Here is an 18,091-nt window from a genome sequence, read left to right on the forward strand (position 1 = left end):
ATTGTACATTCAAAGTAAATAAAACATTTTTTGTTGTCGTTCATTCATGATAGTTACTCTGCGTTCAGCAGTGTAATGGCAGAAGGAATGAATGACTTGGAGTAGCGGTTTGTCTTTCTGTGAGGCGGCAGATAGCGCCGTCCTGAAGGCAGTAGTGTGAACTCACTAGACAGGATTTGGTTGTGATTAATAATGTTTTTGGCCTTCTGGAGGACACGTTTCTCCCAGAGAGAGTTTAAGTTGCTCTGCTGGGCTCCGATGATTTTGGAGCAGACTTTCACAATGTTATTTAGGCAATTCCTGTCCTTCATAGACAAACCGTTAAACCAGCAAATAAATGAAAAGGTTAAAAGGCTCTCAATATATGACAAGTAGACAGTGCACAGGATAGATCTACTCACACCAAAGGAGTTGATTTTCCGCAGCAAATGAATTCTCTGTTGGCTTCGTTTAACAATGGACTCAGTGTTTACATCGAACTTGAGATGAGAGTCAAACACTGTGCCCAGGTACTTATAAGAGTGCACGATGTCAACATCGTCGCCATGAATTATACTCTGAGTGGGATTAATCTTGTTTTTTCTAAAGTCAATCACAAGTTCTTTAGTTTTTGAGACATTAAGATCAAGATAATTTTTGTCACACCACTCGACAAAGGCAGGAAGAGCGCAGCCATGATCTGACTCTGCCCCCTGTAGGAGCGACAGGAGTGCAGTGTCGTCTGAAAATTTCACTAATAAGCTGCCCTCCTTAGAAGACCTGCAGCTATCTGTGTACAAAATAAAAAGCAATGGCGAAAGGACGCAGCCTTGCGGAGAACCTGTATTAGAGACCGAGGTATTAGACATAATACCATTAACTAAAACCTGTTGTGTTCTGTCTGTTAAGAAGTTTAAAACCAATTTTAAAAGCTGGTGAGGTAGGTTAAAATGAGATGCAAGCCTCTCAATCAGAATGTGAGGCTGCATCTTATTAAAAGCTGAAGAAAAATCAGCGAATAAGAGTCTGACATGAGCTTTTGGTGTTTCCAGGTGTCTATAAACTTTGTCCAGGATAAAGAGTTTAGCGTCTTCCACTCCTTTACCTGTTTGATATGCAAACTGGAGTGAATCCAGTTTGCCCTCCACCAGGGAAAGAACCTCTTCCTTTAAGATTTTCTCCAGGTTCTTCACTACCAGGGAAGTGAGTGCAACAGGTCTGAATTGGTTTAATTCCCTGGAGTTTTTAACTTTAGGAATGGGAATTATGGTGGAGGATTTCCAAATTTTGGGTAACTGGCAGCTGTCAACACAAATCTGAAAGAGCTTAGTGAAAACCTCACTAAGTTGATCAGCACAGTGGTGCAAAGTGCGACCACAGATGGCGTCAGGGCCAGAAGCTTTCCTTGTCCGCGTTTTCCTAAATAAACAATTGACCTGCTCTTGAGATATCAATATATCGCTGTGGGGTACCAGGGAGTCCCTCAACCTGGATACATCCTGAGTGAAGTCAGACCTTTCAAACCGCGAGAAGAACAAATTAAAAGTGTTCGCCAAGTCTACATCCTCAACTCCATTAATGCTAATAAACTGCTTGGATGTATTTGCTTGCTGATTAATAGAGGCCATAGATTTAATCCCCTGCCAGGCTGACCTTAGGTCGCCATTTACGTACTGACTTTCTATTTTTTCTTTGTACTTGGCTTTAGCCTTGGCTATTTCAACCTTAACCTCTTTGGAGACAACCTTCTTCTCCTGAGGGTTGCCAGTGAAAAAGATCTTTTTCTTTTTATTAATAGCAGATTTAAGATCTTTTGTTACCCATGGTTTGTTATTGGGAAAAATAACAACCTGTTTAGAGGGGATTACAGAATCAACACAAAAAGTGATGTAGGATGAGACAGTTTCTATAAGTTCATCAATGTTATCACCACAAGCATCAAAGAAGCCTTGCCAGTCTGTGCAGTCAAGACAGGCTTGGAGGGAGGAGATGCTGTCCTCTGTCCAGATCTTAACAGCCTTCTCCTCTCTCTCCTGGCGTCTGAAGCATGGTTTATATGTAGGCAGTAAAAATATGCTGTTGTGATATGAAGCTCCCAAAGCTGGCATAGGTATGGACTTGTAGCCTCCCGTCACATTTCCGTAGCACAAGTCGAGGATAGTGTTTTTTTGTGTGGTGGAGCAACTTACATATTGTTCATATGTCCGTAAAACTCTGTCTAGTCGGACATGATTCAAATCTCCAAGATAAAATTTAGGAGCATCAATACAAATAGAGTCCAGCTTGTGTGATACATCCACTATCAGCTGAGTGGCAGCACTGGCGTTGGCTCTGGGGTGGATGTACACAAGAGTAAAAAACAGTTGGGGGAACTCACGTGGCAGATAAAAAGGACGTAGGGAGATGGAGAGTAGCTCTATATCAGGGGTACATATTTTCTCCCGCACAATGATGTTGTTACAGTACCGTTGATTTACATAGAAGCAGACCCCACCTCCGCGGCTTTTCCCCGTCGCTTCAGAGGAGCGGTCCAGTCTGATGGGACAGCCGAATCCAGTGAGAGCCAGGTCGCTGTCCTGGTCGCTCTCATTAAGCCACGTCTCGGTGATCGCGAGCAGGCAGCATTCCTTAAGTTCACGTTTGTACTTTTTTTACAATTGTCCCACCGTTTGGGCTGTTCGGCCACAAGTTTGTTCAGGGACCTGAAAATGTAGAGTAATTCAAGTACAGGCAGGACAGAATTATGGTTCTCATGTATGATAAAGTAAGCTATTCTCAGAAAGTATTATCACTACTTACCTGATCATATAGGAACAGGAAATGTGTTTATTGTATGAAGACCTTGAATTTATTGAAGTATTTAATACTTAAACATACCTCTGTATTGTCCCATTCAGTTTTTCCACAAGGCCATTGGTCTGTGGATGATAGGGGGAGCATAGGCTCCTTTCTATGCCCAGCCTCTTACAAAGGCCATAGTTGACCTTGAAATGTTAATTTGGACAAACATCAGACAGCAGGAATAAGAAAGATATCAGCACAGCAACTGTTAGATACTGGGGATTCATATAGCATCATCACTGTACCTTATTGCAAAATTCTGAGCCCTGGTCTGTTAGCAGTCTTTTAGGTGCACCAAATTTGTAAAAGAAATCGAGAATACAATTGGTCACCTCATCTGCTGTTTTGCTCTTTAGTGGGTATGCCTCTGCCCATTTGGTGAAATAGTCCACCATGACACATATGTACTGGTAGCCACCATCTGTTGCTGTGAGTTTACCCACAGTGGCGTGTCCAGACATTTTTGATAGGGGTGGCACCAGTGGGGCACTGACTTATGCAGGGGTGGCATGAAGTGTGAGCAGGAGCGCCTGCGCAGACATATACACTCACGTATGCACGCACGCACACACACACACACACACACACACAAGAAAATACACACCCACACCCAGGTGTCGGCATAGCATTAATTTACCATTTTTGTATCCACAACCCATATCTACTTCATTTACTAACACTGCAAGCAAGAATAGACCTACTAGTCACAACATTCAGGAAAAGGCAACATACAAATGTGATTGAAAACTACCATACTTTATTCTAACTTCAAAACAACCTTCCAAGGTATGATATACAGTACATACAAAAAAGACAATGCACTTTCTGTATAAAGTGCCAACAAAATTAAAATAAATAAGACTCTTTGGGCAAAATATTTACTTGACAAAACTGTGCAAAACTTTACATGTGCAACAATGTAACAATGGTTGGAGGTACAGACCGTGTAGAATATTTTATCAACAGAGATAGCTGACCTTACCAGAGCTTATGTGTGCATAAAAAAAGCTTACATCACTTGTAACAAATCTTGTTTCAACACTGATTTGTTACAGTAATAATGCTACAAAATAACCTGTGACTCCAAAAGCCAACATAAGAAAACAATGCACATTAAAAAACACAGTCACTCTCCGCCTATAAAGTGAAAACATATTTAAAATACATATGCCTCTTTGAACAAATTATTTAACCAAACAAATTATAAACTTTACATGTGCTACAGTGTTGGTTACTCTAGTATTACCTAGTATTACCATTCAAGAGACCCAATCTGTTTTGGCAGTTCCTTCCTTCCTTGCTTCCTTCCTCCCTCCCTTCTTCCTGTCCTTCTCTCTTTCTTTCCTCCCTCTGTCCTTCCTCTGTTATTCATTCCGTCCTTCCTACCCCCTTCTTCCTTCCTTATATTATTATAAGTATATATTATATATATTATATTATTATATATTTTATATATATTTTATATATATTTATTATTATTATTATATTATTATTATTATTATTATTATATTTTATATATTTTTTATATATATTTTATATTTTATATTATTATATATATATTATATTATTCATTATATATTAAGCTGAGGTAAACAGGAGGGTTAAAACAGTGCAATTCGCCTGTTCTTGTGTTTGCTTGCAAACACTTTGATAAAATCATCCATGTTGAGTGCCCTTGCTCTTCTTGACTCAATACTTAGCAAACCTAAATGGCTTAGTCTGTTGTCTAGCATGGTTGTCCTCAAATGAGTTTTAATGAGCTTTATAGCTGAAAAACTCCGCTCACATGCAGCACTGCTGACTGGGAGGGCTAGAGCTATTTTGCATAGCCTGAAGAGCTCAACAAACACCTCTTGGTATGGTTCCAAAAACACTGTTAAATCTAGGATGTTTCCCAACTGTGCCGCCCCACTCTCAGCTTTCCTTGACAAAATTCTTCTAGCCTGGTGAAGCTCATGAGTAAGATCTTCCTTATCACACCCATATATTTTTCCAAAGTCAAAGACCTGGTCATCCTGGAGGAATGTACTGCTTTTAGGATTTAAGGCCTGTATACCTCTCATTACTGAACAGTTCATTTTTGAGAACCTTCTTTCCATTTCAGAAACTAAGGTGTCAAGGATGGGGTAGAGTAGTCCCTGCCTGAATGTATCTTTGTCTGCATTACCCTTGCGCAGGCCTATAGTACATGTCACATACGACCCACCAAGTTTGGTGCTGACTTTATGTGCTCTTTTCTTCTCAACATTCTCAACAGCTATGTTGCACTGTTTGGCTGTCTCTACTATGTCATGCCACAGTTTATCACTAAATGTCTCAGTCCTATACTCTTGAAAAGTATCAAGAAGTGACTCCACCATGTCTGCTGCCATAGCTAAATCAACCGAGGGTGACTGCAACAGGTCAGAAAGCAGCTTTGTGTCACCGAAAACTTTTCGGAAGGTTGCAAGGAGGCCTATGAATGTGAGGTCAATCTGTGCAAGCAGACCTCTAGCATCAATGGACCTGTCTCTGTGATTTTCTGCACTTATATTTTGAAGAACACACAACACAGCTGGTAATCTATCCATCAAATTCCTGCAAGCTACTGCTCTACATGCCCATCTTGTGTCACTTAATTTTTGTAACTCTCTAGGTGTGCCACCATACATCTCTTTCTGGACAGTAAGCAATTTCTGGTGCACATAAGAGCCTGACATGTATACATAGATCTTTTCAAGCAGCGAAAAGAAACAATCTGCCTCTGGAACTGACTTTACAGTGTCAACCAAGACCAGGTTTAGACAGTGCGCATTACAGTGGACATAAAACGCAGTTTTAGCCTCTGTCTTAATTCTGGCTGCCACACCCGAATGTTTACCACTCATTACTGAGGCGCCGTCATAACCTTGTCCAACAAGGTTTGATTTATACTGAAAGCCATAGCTTTCTAAGCACTTGATGATCATGTCACTAAGCCCCTTAGCATCTAGATTTTGTGCATGCTGGAATTCAAGGAAGCTTTCATGAACAGCCCCATTGTAATAATATCGAAGTACTAATGACAGCTGCTCCTTTTTTTGCAGATCTTTGGTTTCATCAGCGATGATAGAGAATACCTCACTCTCTTTCATTTCTTTCACAATGGAATCCTGCACCATACTGGCTAAGCACTGCAGAATTTCATTTTGTATGGTATTGCTTGTGTATTTTGCATTGCCTTTTGCTTTCATTTTTTTGGCTACCATGGGATTGTGTTTAGCAATCATTTCAAGAATTTCTAAGAAATTCCCTTTGTTGTCAGATTGCTCAGACTCACAGTGCCCTCTTTGTGCCATATTTTGTGTGGCTGTCAAAAGCAGTACATCTGCAACAGTTTTAATGTAACTGCGATTCTCTTCAACCTTCTTTTTGTACTCTTTGTTGATCATGTTTAACACAGAAGCATCTGTAAGTGCAGCCCTCTTGTGTTCACTCCAAGCTAACATGGCAGTAATGTGAGAATCTGATTTTTCATGCACCTTAAAGCCAGCATCTTTATACATTGCTTTTTTCCAATGTGAAAAGCCGGATTCTGAGGTGAAAACGGATTCTGACGTGCTAGGCAAAGAGGACTGTCTGCATGCATAGCAGTAAGCGCAGTCTTTCATTAGTGAGTACTCAAGCCATGAAAACGTGTTGTACCAAGATGGATTGAACGACCTCCTCTTCTCCCCTTGCATGGTTTTTGGATACATCTTTAACCGGGGTTGAGTGGGTCCTGCTGCTCTTGACTGTGAAATATCTGTAAGTGACAAATGTATGGGAATCAGAAACTTTAAGTGTCATTTAAGTCACTGATTTGACTTAAATGAATTGTTAAGACATACCAATAGGTCCGAGCCGGCTAAAAGGGGCTGCCACACCACTATCCCCCCGTGCATGGCCTGCAGGAACCTCTGGATTGTCAGCACTGGACACACCTGAAGCAATACAGAGATTTTATCAGTTTAATTATATTTCAAATTGTCACATTTAGCTTTTAAACACCAGTGTTATTAATATAATGATCCAAATAAAAGTGGATACTGTAATGTTTAAAAACATTACAACAACAAAAAAAAAAAGGTAAAGCATACATACTGTGCTGTGTATGTGACGGTAAGGGGCCTTCATCACAAGAATCTTCATTTGACTCTGCAATAACACATAGGTTGTCATTAGAATGATAATAAAATGTGCCTAAAATATTAAGCATATGATACTTCATATGAAAAATTAATTGTTAAGACATACCAATAGGTCCGAGCCCGCCAAATGGGGCTGCCACACCACTATCCCCCTGTGCATGGCCTGCAGGAACCTCTGGATTGTCAGCACTGGACACACCTGAAGCAATACAGAGATTGTATCGTTCATTTATATGTCAAATTGTCACATTTAGGCTTTTCACACTAGTATTGTTAAAAAATGTGTCTACACGCTTAATGACAGTATATGCCACTGTAGTATAAGTGAAATATCCCAGTTCGAATCAATGCACATAATGTTTTAAAGAAGGTAAATTCATACATACCCTGATGTGTATGTGATGTTGAGGGTCTTTCATCTTTACCATCCACATGTGACTCTATAATAATACATAAGCTGTGATTAGAATGATAATGCAATCAGCCTTTCCTAAGTAAACTAAGTGGTATGTTACAGTCAAACCAAATGAGTAAGTTCAAACATGAGAACAAACTTGAACTATCAGGATTACACATACCTATGTGTACAGCTGAAGCTGAAGGCTGTTTCAGGACAAGCTGGCTCTCATCCTCTGACTGACTGCTCTGCCCCTGCTCTGGCTCTATTTTGGATTTCTTTCTTTTGAAGAAATCCTTTATATTCTGACTTCTTTTCATACTGCAATAGTCCCATAATGCACGACATTCTTATATGTTGTACAATAGATAATTGTGCATACACACGAATGAAAACGAAATGTAATTGATGTTACACGGGTCTAACATAACAATGTTACGCAGTACAGAATAGCTAAATGTTAGCTTTAGCATCGTTGACAGTCAAAACAGTGTTTGCTAATGAGATGAGATGATGACAGCCTTGTGCCAATTACAATAAAAAGAAATAAAACAAGACAGGGTAAATGTTTAGCTTATTACCGTTACAGCTTTTAACTACAGGCACAGTAAGTGTAGTAAAATGTAGGCTACTCACATCTTTCACGACGACGCTCCAGAGACGTGTTGCTTCCATAGACTGAGTTTGTTACAGTTTCACCTGTAGGTTTACCTGCTCAAACTTCTTCTTCTTCGCGCCTTTTTTTTTGCAGGCTACATACTACTTTAGCGCATCTCTGCCTCTCAGGTTTGAGAAGGAACTGCAACTCTAAACAAGAGTGCAGTTTACAGTCAGTGCCGTGGCCCGCCTCTGACTGGGCATATAGCCAATCATATTTTAAGATATTGGGGTGGCACTTGGGGTGGCCAATCAGATTTCAGGGGTGGCCCGTGCCACCCTAGGCCACTCCCTGAACACGCCACTGTTTACCCACCAGGTCCATCCCTACCAGTTCAAATGGCTCTGTCACCTGGGAAAAACAAAAATAAAAGACATGAGCATCACTGTTTATATGTTTCAAAGCTGACAATATGCTGTTGTTTCCTTTACCTCTATTGGGTTGTAGTCCTGCTTTTCTTTGAGGTTCGATCTCTTCAACTGGCACTGTGGACACTGAGCAATCTAAGCAGTGAAAGATTATTTCAAAAATGATGACGACTGGTAGTGCAAATGAATATTATGTTATACTATATTATATTGAAAAGTGATAGCCCTTTGCTTATACATCTTTCAAACATATGTATGCTCTACTTTTGAACCAAAATGTATTCCACCACATTATTTGGAAGATACCAACTCACCCACTTGCGAATATCATCCTCCATCCCAGGCCAATAATAGCGGGTGATTATTGCACTGTGGGTCTTTTCAGTTCCACAGTGGCCACCAATCACACTACTATGGAACTCCTCAAAGACTTTACTGGCTTCCTCAGCACTGAGGACCACTTTAGCCAGGTGCTCGGCCTTGTTTTTTTTGCGCCTGCATATGTAATACAGGTCTCCATCTGGTGTTTAAATGTCATATTAGATATACTGGGAGTTTTACCATGGCAGATGATCATTGTGTTCTAAAGTGCATGTGGCATGCATCCTTACCCTTTAACCTGAAGGTCTCAGCTCTCCTCTTAATTACATATTTTTCCTTACTTGTTGACCTCTCAGGATAACGGTTATGGATTTTGACATCCAGCAGCTGTTTACTTACTTTACTTTATTACTTTATACTTTATTGTCAGACATCATCAGTTTAATGATGCTGGGATCCATTTTTCCAAAATCTCTCCCTTTCTCCACCTGACTCACCAATCTACCTACCTTTCACCTACTTATACTTACTCTCACCTACCTAACTATCACTTACTTATACTTACTCTCACCTACCTTACTATCACTATCTCTGACTATTTCGATCTCTGACTCTCTCTCACTATTTCTTTCTATCTCTTACTTTCTCCTCACAAACCCACAAAGTTGTGCCATGTTGACTGACTTTATATAGCCTGGACATCATGAGGCCCTAATGACTTCCTGATGTCACTTTTGTGTCAACCTGTGCCATCAGGTGTAATTGAACCCCCACCCCCTTTCCAGGTTTCAGGCAATGCAAGTTGTTTAAAGTTATATGATGTTGTTTTACCTGTTATGTTTCTTTGATCAAGCCTCACGGTCATCTGTCTCTGCTTATACTTTATACATACATAATTAGTAGTTGTAGTTAATCCCCCCCCAGTTGCGAAATAAGAGTTAACATTCATGTCTGTCTACTCTGGGTGAATGGGTGCTGCATATCGTTGTGATGAGAGGGATAAATGTCTGTAGCCTTTAGTGTTGAACATGATCGCTGGTAGATAGCCTACAGATGTTGTATCACAAGTTAATCTGACTTGATCACAGTTTGCCACAGTTGAATGAGTTCGACCTGGGTGTAAACGTCAGACTGTATTTGTCATTTACGAATGAAAGTATAAACAGGTCTCAAATCAACTTCACATCATACTAATAACAATATGATACATACACATATCACACTGACAGCAAGAAAAAGTTGTAAATGATTTATTGACGTTAGCAGTGTTTTCAACAGGCATCGACAAAGTCACCTACTTTACCATTCTCATGTCCTCGCGCTGAGATTGGCGTCGCTACCACAGCCTCACGTCCGCGTAATGACTGTTCTAGCAAACTGTTCTGATCGTAATGTTTCAAATGACACCGACAAAACAATCGGACAGAAAGGAGAAGCGGGAGAAGCGATTAATATGTTCCTGGTGAATCGACAGGGGTCCTGACAGGCCACTCCTACCACACATCTGCACGGGAATATCACCAGTTAATTCAGCCACCAGTTAATCTTGCACACCGGTTGAACAGATGTGGTGTGCAGAGTGCATGGATACATGTGCACCGAGTTCAGAGGGAAAAGCAGAGACATAAAAGGATGAAGTAGAGAAATGTGTTGTTAAACACGAACCACGTTCAGTCTGCAGCTCCGCAGCGCGAGCAGAGAGCAGCGCGAGACAGCGAGGCAGCGCGAGCAGCGAGACGAGAGGCCTCCGAGCTGATGGAGCCAGCACTAGCTAACACTAGCATTATAAATACAACATATAAAGCTACTGTTGGTTAACTAACATTATAATACTTTGTACTTCTAACTTGTGCTTTTTTACTAACATGTTTGCACTATGGAACTGAGAGGCTAGTATTAGTATCTATCTCTCTATCATCATGTTGCACTGCACTATACTCAGCATGTGTTTTTGTTTATATTTATCTTCAATTTGTGTTTTATATCATCCATATCCATGCATTTACATTATCACATGCACACAGCTTGGTTAGTGTTTTTATTTCATGTAGGAGACAAAGCATTCATGTTCTAGTTCTCCACTGGTGAAAAGTACCATTTACTCAAGTGTTGTACTTGTACTTCATTTTCTACTACTTCATACTTCTACTCCACTACAATTCAGATGCAAATATTATATATTTTTTACTCAATTACATTTTAATAACTTCAGTTACTCTCCAGATCCAGGTTAAGCATTCAACATATCAACAAATAACTTTTTATTTATTTATTTTAGAAAATATAAGTACAATGACAATATGTACATACAAAACTGCTTATGCCAGGGGTACATTAAAAAAGTATAAATATATAAATAAATACAATAAATCAAATACATAGTTCAGATTGTCTTCTTATTCTTAAGGTGTTTGTTTTTTATCGTGGTGCCATATTGTCTCAGTTCTTGATAAAAATGTTTATTATTATGTCAATAAGGGTTTATTGATCCCCAGGGGGACATTCATAAGATACCCAGCAGCAGTGGCGGCCGGCCAATAGAGGGCCACGGGGCCTGGCCCCACCCACCTTGAGCCACCAAAAAATAAATAAATTATTAATTCTAAAAATTGTCAATATGTGTGTTTTTGACCTATGGAATATACCCGTAATATTTGTAAAATAGGATAACTGCGCCAAATATCTGCTTTCCTCCTTGAACTCTCTGCTAGTGCACCTCTCAGCTGCTCTGCTGCACGTGCACTTTCTGGGGCCAAATGGATTTGGCCCAAGGAAGGCGGGTCTAATAAGCAGTACAGCCAATCACTGATTAAAGATATATGATTACAAGCATGAATGACATACAATTCATCCAATCAGCGCCGTAAAAAAAGACTTCCGGGAGGGCCAAACTGATTTGGCCCATGGTGTGCGCGCGCACGTTCACGTGTGTCTCTCTGTTCTCGTCAGGGCTCATGTCAGTTCTCGCGTGATCTTGTCTTCTCGTCTCTCACAGCCCATTTTAACGGCATGACAATGGAACAGCCAAGCACTAATAGCGCTACTCTTGCAAGACTCAACCCTAACTCGATCAAATCTCTCCGCCAAGACCCATTTGAGAGAAGGACTTTGGCGGAGAAACTCCTGGTGAAACAACTGGGCCCAGATCAACCTCCTGGACTCAGCATAAAACAACAGACCGGCGTACAAGGCAAGGTAAAGACTGGTACACGAGGAAGGCCTGGCTAGCTGGATGCAGTCAAGCTAATGCTGTATTTTGCTTCCCATGCGTGCTTTTTAAGTCGACAGGGTCAGATTCAGCATGGGCAGAGACGGGAGTAAGAGACATGAAACACTTGTCTGAAAAAATAAGAAAACACGAGAACACCAGGATGCACATAGATAACTCCGTGAAGCTAGCTATGCTAGGCAGAGTGAACATTGCAATGCAGCTGGACGAAGGACACAGGCTTGCGGTAAAGAAGCACAATGAGGAGCATCCTCATCACCACACCCATGACAACAGCTGAATCCGAGAGGTGCTTCTCTACATTGAAGAGGATCAAGACCTTCCTGAGAAACACCATGACACAGGATCGCCTTAATGCTCTGGCTATGCTCTCCATGGAGAAGAAACTTGTCAGGTACATGCCTGACTTCAATAAGAAGGTCATTGAGAGGTTTGCCACTCAGAAGGACAGAAGAGCAAAGTTCCTTTATAAATGATCTGTCGTATGTTATATTAACATACTGAATTGTATGAATAAGATGTCCTTATGTCAGTGTTGGAATAAATGATAAAAATGTAACTGCAAAGTAGTAATGCGTTTTTGATACCTTTTTTTGCATTGAATCGTACTAGGATGTTTGTTGAAATTGATTGGCCCTACCCAAAAAAAATCCACCAGCCGCCACTGGAAGTGAGACTTACAGGTGTTCATGTACAGAATGTTGCTATTTTTGTCAACTAAGTATGAAATATTAGCAACGTGGATAATAGTGTGTGGCATATGAAATCAGTATGAAAAACAAATTTAACTCATTTAAATCTATTCAGTCTAACTACACATCTACTGATACCATTAATGTAGCTGTGTGTTACACTCATCACACTCACTCATCTTCAACCTCTTATCCGGGGTCGGGTCTCGGGGGCAACAGCTCCAGCAGGGGACCCCAAACTTCCCTTTCCCAGGCCACATTAACCAGCTCTGACTGGGGGATCCCGAGGCGTTCCCAGGCCAGTGTGGAGATATAATCTCTCCACCTAGTCCTGGGTCTTCCCCGTGGTCTCCTCCCAGCAGGTCGTGCCTGGAACACCTCCCTAAGGGGGGCATCCTAACTAGATGCCTGAACCACCACAGCTGGCTCCTTTCAACATAAAGGACCAGCGTCTCTACTCCGAGTCCCTCACGGATGACTGAGCTTCTCACCCTATCTCTAAGGGAGACGCCAGCCACCCTCCTGAGAAAACCCACGATCTAGTTCTTTGGGTCCTGACCCAGCCCTCATGACCATAGGTGAGAGTAGGAACGGAGATTGACCGGTAGATCGAGAGCTTTGCCTTCCGGCTCAGCTCTCTTTTCGTCACAACGGTGCGGTAAAGCGAATGCAATATCGCCCCCACACTGCTCCGATTCTCCGGCCAATCTCACATTCCATAGTCCCCTCACTCGCCAACAAGACCCCGAGAACCCTTGAACTCCTTCACTTGGGGTAAGGACTCATTTCGTACCCGGAGTGTGTTACAGTGTTTTACTATTGGTTACATCCATTTCTCAATACTGAGTACAATTTTTGTTTAAACCAACACACAAAATGGTGGTAAATTATAGTTAGGCTGCTGATTCCCACTGTAGCTGAATTTCAGGTAATTATGCTTTTTTATTTCACAACATCTACAGTTTATGTAAAAATAACATATATTTGGAATTAATGTTTCTCAGTATACACAGAGACCTCTGATAGATGGGCATCAACCCCATGGAGGAATTATTAGTTATTTAGACAAAGTTATATTTGCTGCATCAATCTGTCTTGGTGTTAATGGATGGATTGTTGCCCTAAAATATGGAAACGCCTCTGCCATCTACTGGAAATATTAGAGAACAAACTGTAAAACAATCTGTGTCAAAAATGAATATGAATTTAATCAAAGAGATCGCGATCATAACAATATGAGACTCCAAGAAAAGTCGTACTTCCTGAAGTCTTCCTCATGAAATTTGATTTTTGAGGCAAATTTGGTGATTTTGGCCTCTCCGGTGGCTCCCTGTGGATTTTTAAAAATGGAAATGAATAACTGTTTTTTATTTACAATTTAAATTGTATTTATCATTGTTGTAGGTCTATGGTACGACAGTAGGAAAAAAATATAAACCGGAGATCACGAGACAGAAGTCATAATATTATGAAAATAAATTCATAATATTATGAAAATAAATTCAAAGATTTACTAGAAAAAAGTCGTAGTATTATGAGAATAAAGTCATAATATTATAAAGTAGTAATTTTACGTGATTTTCTTTTTTCTCGTGAAGTTATGACTTTATTCTTGTAATATTACGACTTTTTTATCTTGTAAAGTTATGACTTTATTCTTGTAATATTACGACTTTTTTATCTTGTAAAGTTATGAATTTATTCTCGTAATATTACGACTTTTGTCTCGTAAAGTTATGACTTTATTCTTGTATTATTACGACTTTATTCAGGAAATCTCTGATGTTTTTTCCTTCAATGTGGCCCTAATACTCCGTAGTACATTTGCTCTTTAGCCCTCACTGCATTAGACTTATATACTATATACTTAGACTGTTACCGTCATCACAATGCTCAAATGTTTTGCGGCTCCAGACAGATTATTATTATTTTTTTGCCTAAAATGGCTCTTTTGATAGTAAAGGTTGCTGACCCCTGGTCTATACAAATAAAATCTGACATCTAAATGATTCAAATATTATGTATATATCACTTCACATGCCCTGGCTGTAATACTGGTTACAGGCCAAACTGAACACTGATTAATATCCAGATTAATTCAGCACTAAGAGTATTGTGTATGAACATGCAAACATGTAACTGATTTTATGACACATCCTGTTGAAATGGACTCGAATTCTGGAACAAACTTGGAAACACTGAAGAGACATCGATCCATGGACGACATACAAAATGCAAACGTAACAGATCAAACACAGTTTTGTGATCAACAGATCCGGTTTTAACTGTTCTTCTCCCAATCTGGAATGCCCAGTTCCAGTTTCAGGTGTAACGCAAGGCTACTGTATCGGTATCTGTTCGTGTCACAAAGATATCTGTATTTGGATTATAGCCAAACCGTATATCAGACATTAGAAATTGTCTTGTCTGCTTCATTTTCGGCATTTAATTGTTTTGTATATATATATATATATATACTGTATATATAATCTGATTACTTAATTACATTTCTTTACATATATTGTGTTTATATTGTAGCATGTGCACATACTGTAATTGACATGTTACGTACTCCTTTATTTCTATTTTCTTTGATTCTTTATGTTTATATAAGAGCAACTGTAACGCCCCAATTTCCCCCCGCAGATGAATAAAGTATTTCTAATTCTGATAATATTTTAATCATGTCCTTAAAATAATCCAACGATAAAGTATGATTTGTGTTTGGAAAAAAAAAAAAAAGTCTAAACTGAGATGAAATAAAAGCTGAGGCTGTAAATGGTCCAGGTAGAAATCACTGGTGAAAACGGGGAGGTTGGTGTAAAAGACAGAGTCAGAATGTATTTATCGCCTTAATGTGGCTTCTGGATCCAAGCTGGCCTCAGCCTTTCTTCCATCGGCATCTGACTGACCATTAGGTCTGTGTCTGTCTCCCCGTGATACTGGTAGGAATCATCGACCACTTTGTTTATTGCCAATGGCAGCCAGGAATGAATGAGACAGAGGCCCTGTTCACACCTGGAATTAACATGAGTCCTCAGTGATCCGATCACAAGTGACAAGACACATTAAGATCGAATCTTTCAGACCACATTCAGACGTGGTCTGGGCCACATATGACCACATTCTTTTAGCAGTGTGTACGCGAATGCATCCTGGCCACATTAATGATCGCCTAATCACCTGATGTCCAGCTGGGCTCCGCGGGATCACCGCGCCCCTCAGGTGAATAAACGGGCAGACACGGGCGCTTGTCAGCATGGAAACGGCCTCTGTGCTCTACTGTATTCTGTCGGTACAAATGTATTTTATTAAAATATATCTTGTTTATAGGCTACATATCTACAGACTATCAGACTAGGCACGTAAAGTGCATAATTATCATACTGTCGGTGATGTGTCGGTGTTTTTGTTCCGCTGATTTGCGCGGAGCTGACACCCGACCACCCGACTGCCCTCTGTCCTCCCCGGCTCTCTGGAGCGCGGTACTGCACTGTAGTACCGCGCTGTTGTACTGTGTTGTACCATGCTGTTGTACCGCAGGTCCACAGGGACCGCCGGTACAATAACCTTTTATTTTGATGTTAATACAATGTACCAGAATTCAGGAATATGTAGGATATTATTACTGACATTCATGTAATATTACGTCACAACGGCTGCTGTATTAGCCGTGTGTTTACTACGTGTTTATTTGCATATAGAGCGGGGAAGTAAGATCGGATCACAAGTGGTCACTGAAGACGCATGTGGAGACACATTATAATGCCAGGTGTGAACAGACGTACTTAGAGCTGTCCACTTGGGATCCGATCACTGAGGACGCATATTAATACCAGGACTGAACAGGGCCAGAGTGTAAATCATGGGTGTAAGCTACAACGTGACATCTATTCATAGTTTTCAGTCACGTGACTCGCGCATAGCCTGGAGGTCAAAACCAAGCCCCCAGGAAGAGCACAAGGCTGTCAAATCTTTATCTTTTACAATCAGCAAGTGTTTAGATCACCTCTCAAACAAGGAAAAACAAAGATATATATACAAACTGCAAGTCTTAGGCACCTGTGACCCATATACAGTACCTGCTGCGGTATTTCAATCATTTAAGTGGAAGTAGACAACTTTTCAGCTATCTAGCACGCTAGCTTATCAACTCCCTGGTCATAACAGCATCTAATAACTTTAACCACTGCTCATTTTAGAAACGTCACCGCAACAAAACCTCTTCTTTGTTTATGTAATGTGTGCTTAGATTGGTTTCCCATAAGCCTCGCTTTCACTGTATAATTCTGTCTGATACTGGGAAAATGTAGGCTTGTTAGCTCGCTATTATGCTAGCTACACCAGCTAAAGCTGACAGCAAGTAACAAACATCTATGATCCATTGTCTGTTTGATAATCTAAACAAAGAACATGTTTTCTTGCGGTGGCCTTTCTAAAAATGAGCAGTGATGAAAGTTACTATATTCTGTTCTGATCAAGGAGTTGATAACCAGACAGCGTTAGCTAGCATAGCTTGCTAGTTGAAAAGTTGTCTCAGCTACGTCCCCGGAGCTGTACTTTGGTGATGTTTAGCTACATAACGTTATATCTTGTGGAGACTCCATCCCTTATACTGTCGCCAAGATGAAAGTGGAACATCACAGTTATCTGTACTTTCAATCTGGATGGGTCACTAGTCCTTTTGTTTGCGAGGTGAAGGACAAGAAATTAACGTTGGTTACTGCGGTCGAGCTAGCCGTCACTCGCAAAATGATTTAAATGGTTGAATGGTTAAATGAACTGGTTTGACCATGGAGACGGGAGAGACGGCTAGCTCGGTCGTAGTCGTTGTTTGCATGGGTGTTCAGTTGTAGTCAGTGTCAGTGTTGTCCGCTCTCGTCAGGGATGGCGGCACGTCTAATTTAATTGCATAAATCCACAATCCTCTGCTCTGGGTTTTGGTTCTGAGACGGTGCTGTAGAAACACAGTCCAGGCTTGTCTTCTCTTCGGTTTGTGCATCAAATTGAACAACAACTAACAGTGTTGTAAAAGCTGAGCTGTCGCTGGCGGACAGTGGATGGCAGCTTTGTTTTGCCCTCCAGGTGGGCGTTCCCATAGGGCCGTGACGTCACGTGAAAACTATGAATAACTGGGATGTGCAGGTAGCCTACAAGTCATGCATGTGACTAAATATAAGATCTCGACCTGGGCGGACACATATCCCCTTTGTTTATCCAGGAATTCACAGAACCATAGTTACCTTCCTAACTTATGTTGGCCCAGATCAGAACACACAAATATGGGTTGTTTTTAAACGCAATGATAAACAAGATATTTAGTCGTATGTTGGAGGAGTTTTTGCATCCAAGTGTTGCAAGTAATCCAACTGTGATTGTCTATAAGCAGAAAAAGACCGGAGCCCCGAGCCCTCTCTCCATGTATTCATTTGAATACATGACCAAGCCAGAGCTACTC

General features: G+C 40.6%; 1 protein-coding gene across 1 annotated transcript in view; it reads right to left on the bottom strand.

The window, feature by feature from the left end:
• LOC141762853 (uncharacterized) overlaps positions 1-18,091 on the bottom strand; it is a 500,458-nt gene that overhangs the window by 148,017 nt on the left and 334,350 nt on the right.

Source organism: Sebastes fasciatus, chromosome 24 (assembly GCF_043250625.1).
Source record: "Sebastes fasciatus isolate fSebFas1 chromosome 24, fSebFas1.pri, whole genome shotgun sequence".
Classification (NCBI taxonomy): Eukaryota; Metazoa; Chordata; class Actinopteri; order Perciformes; family Sebastidae; genus Sebastes; species Sebastes fasciatus.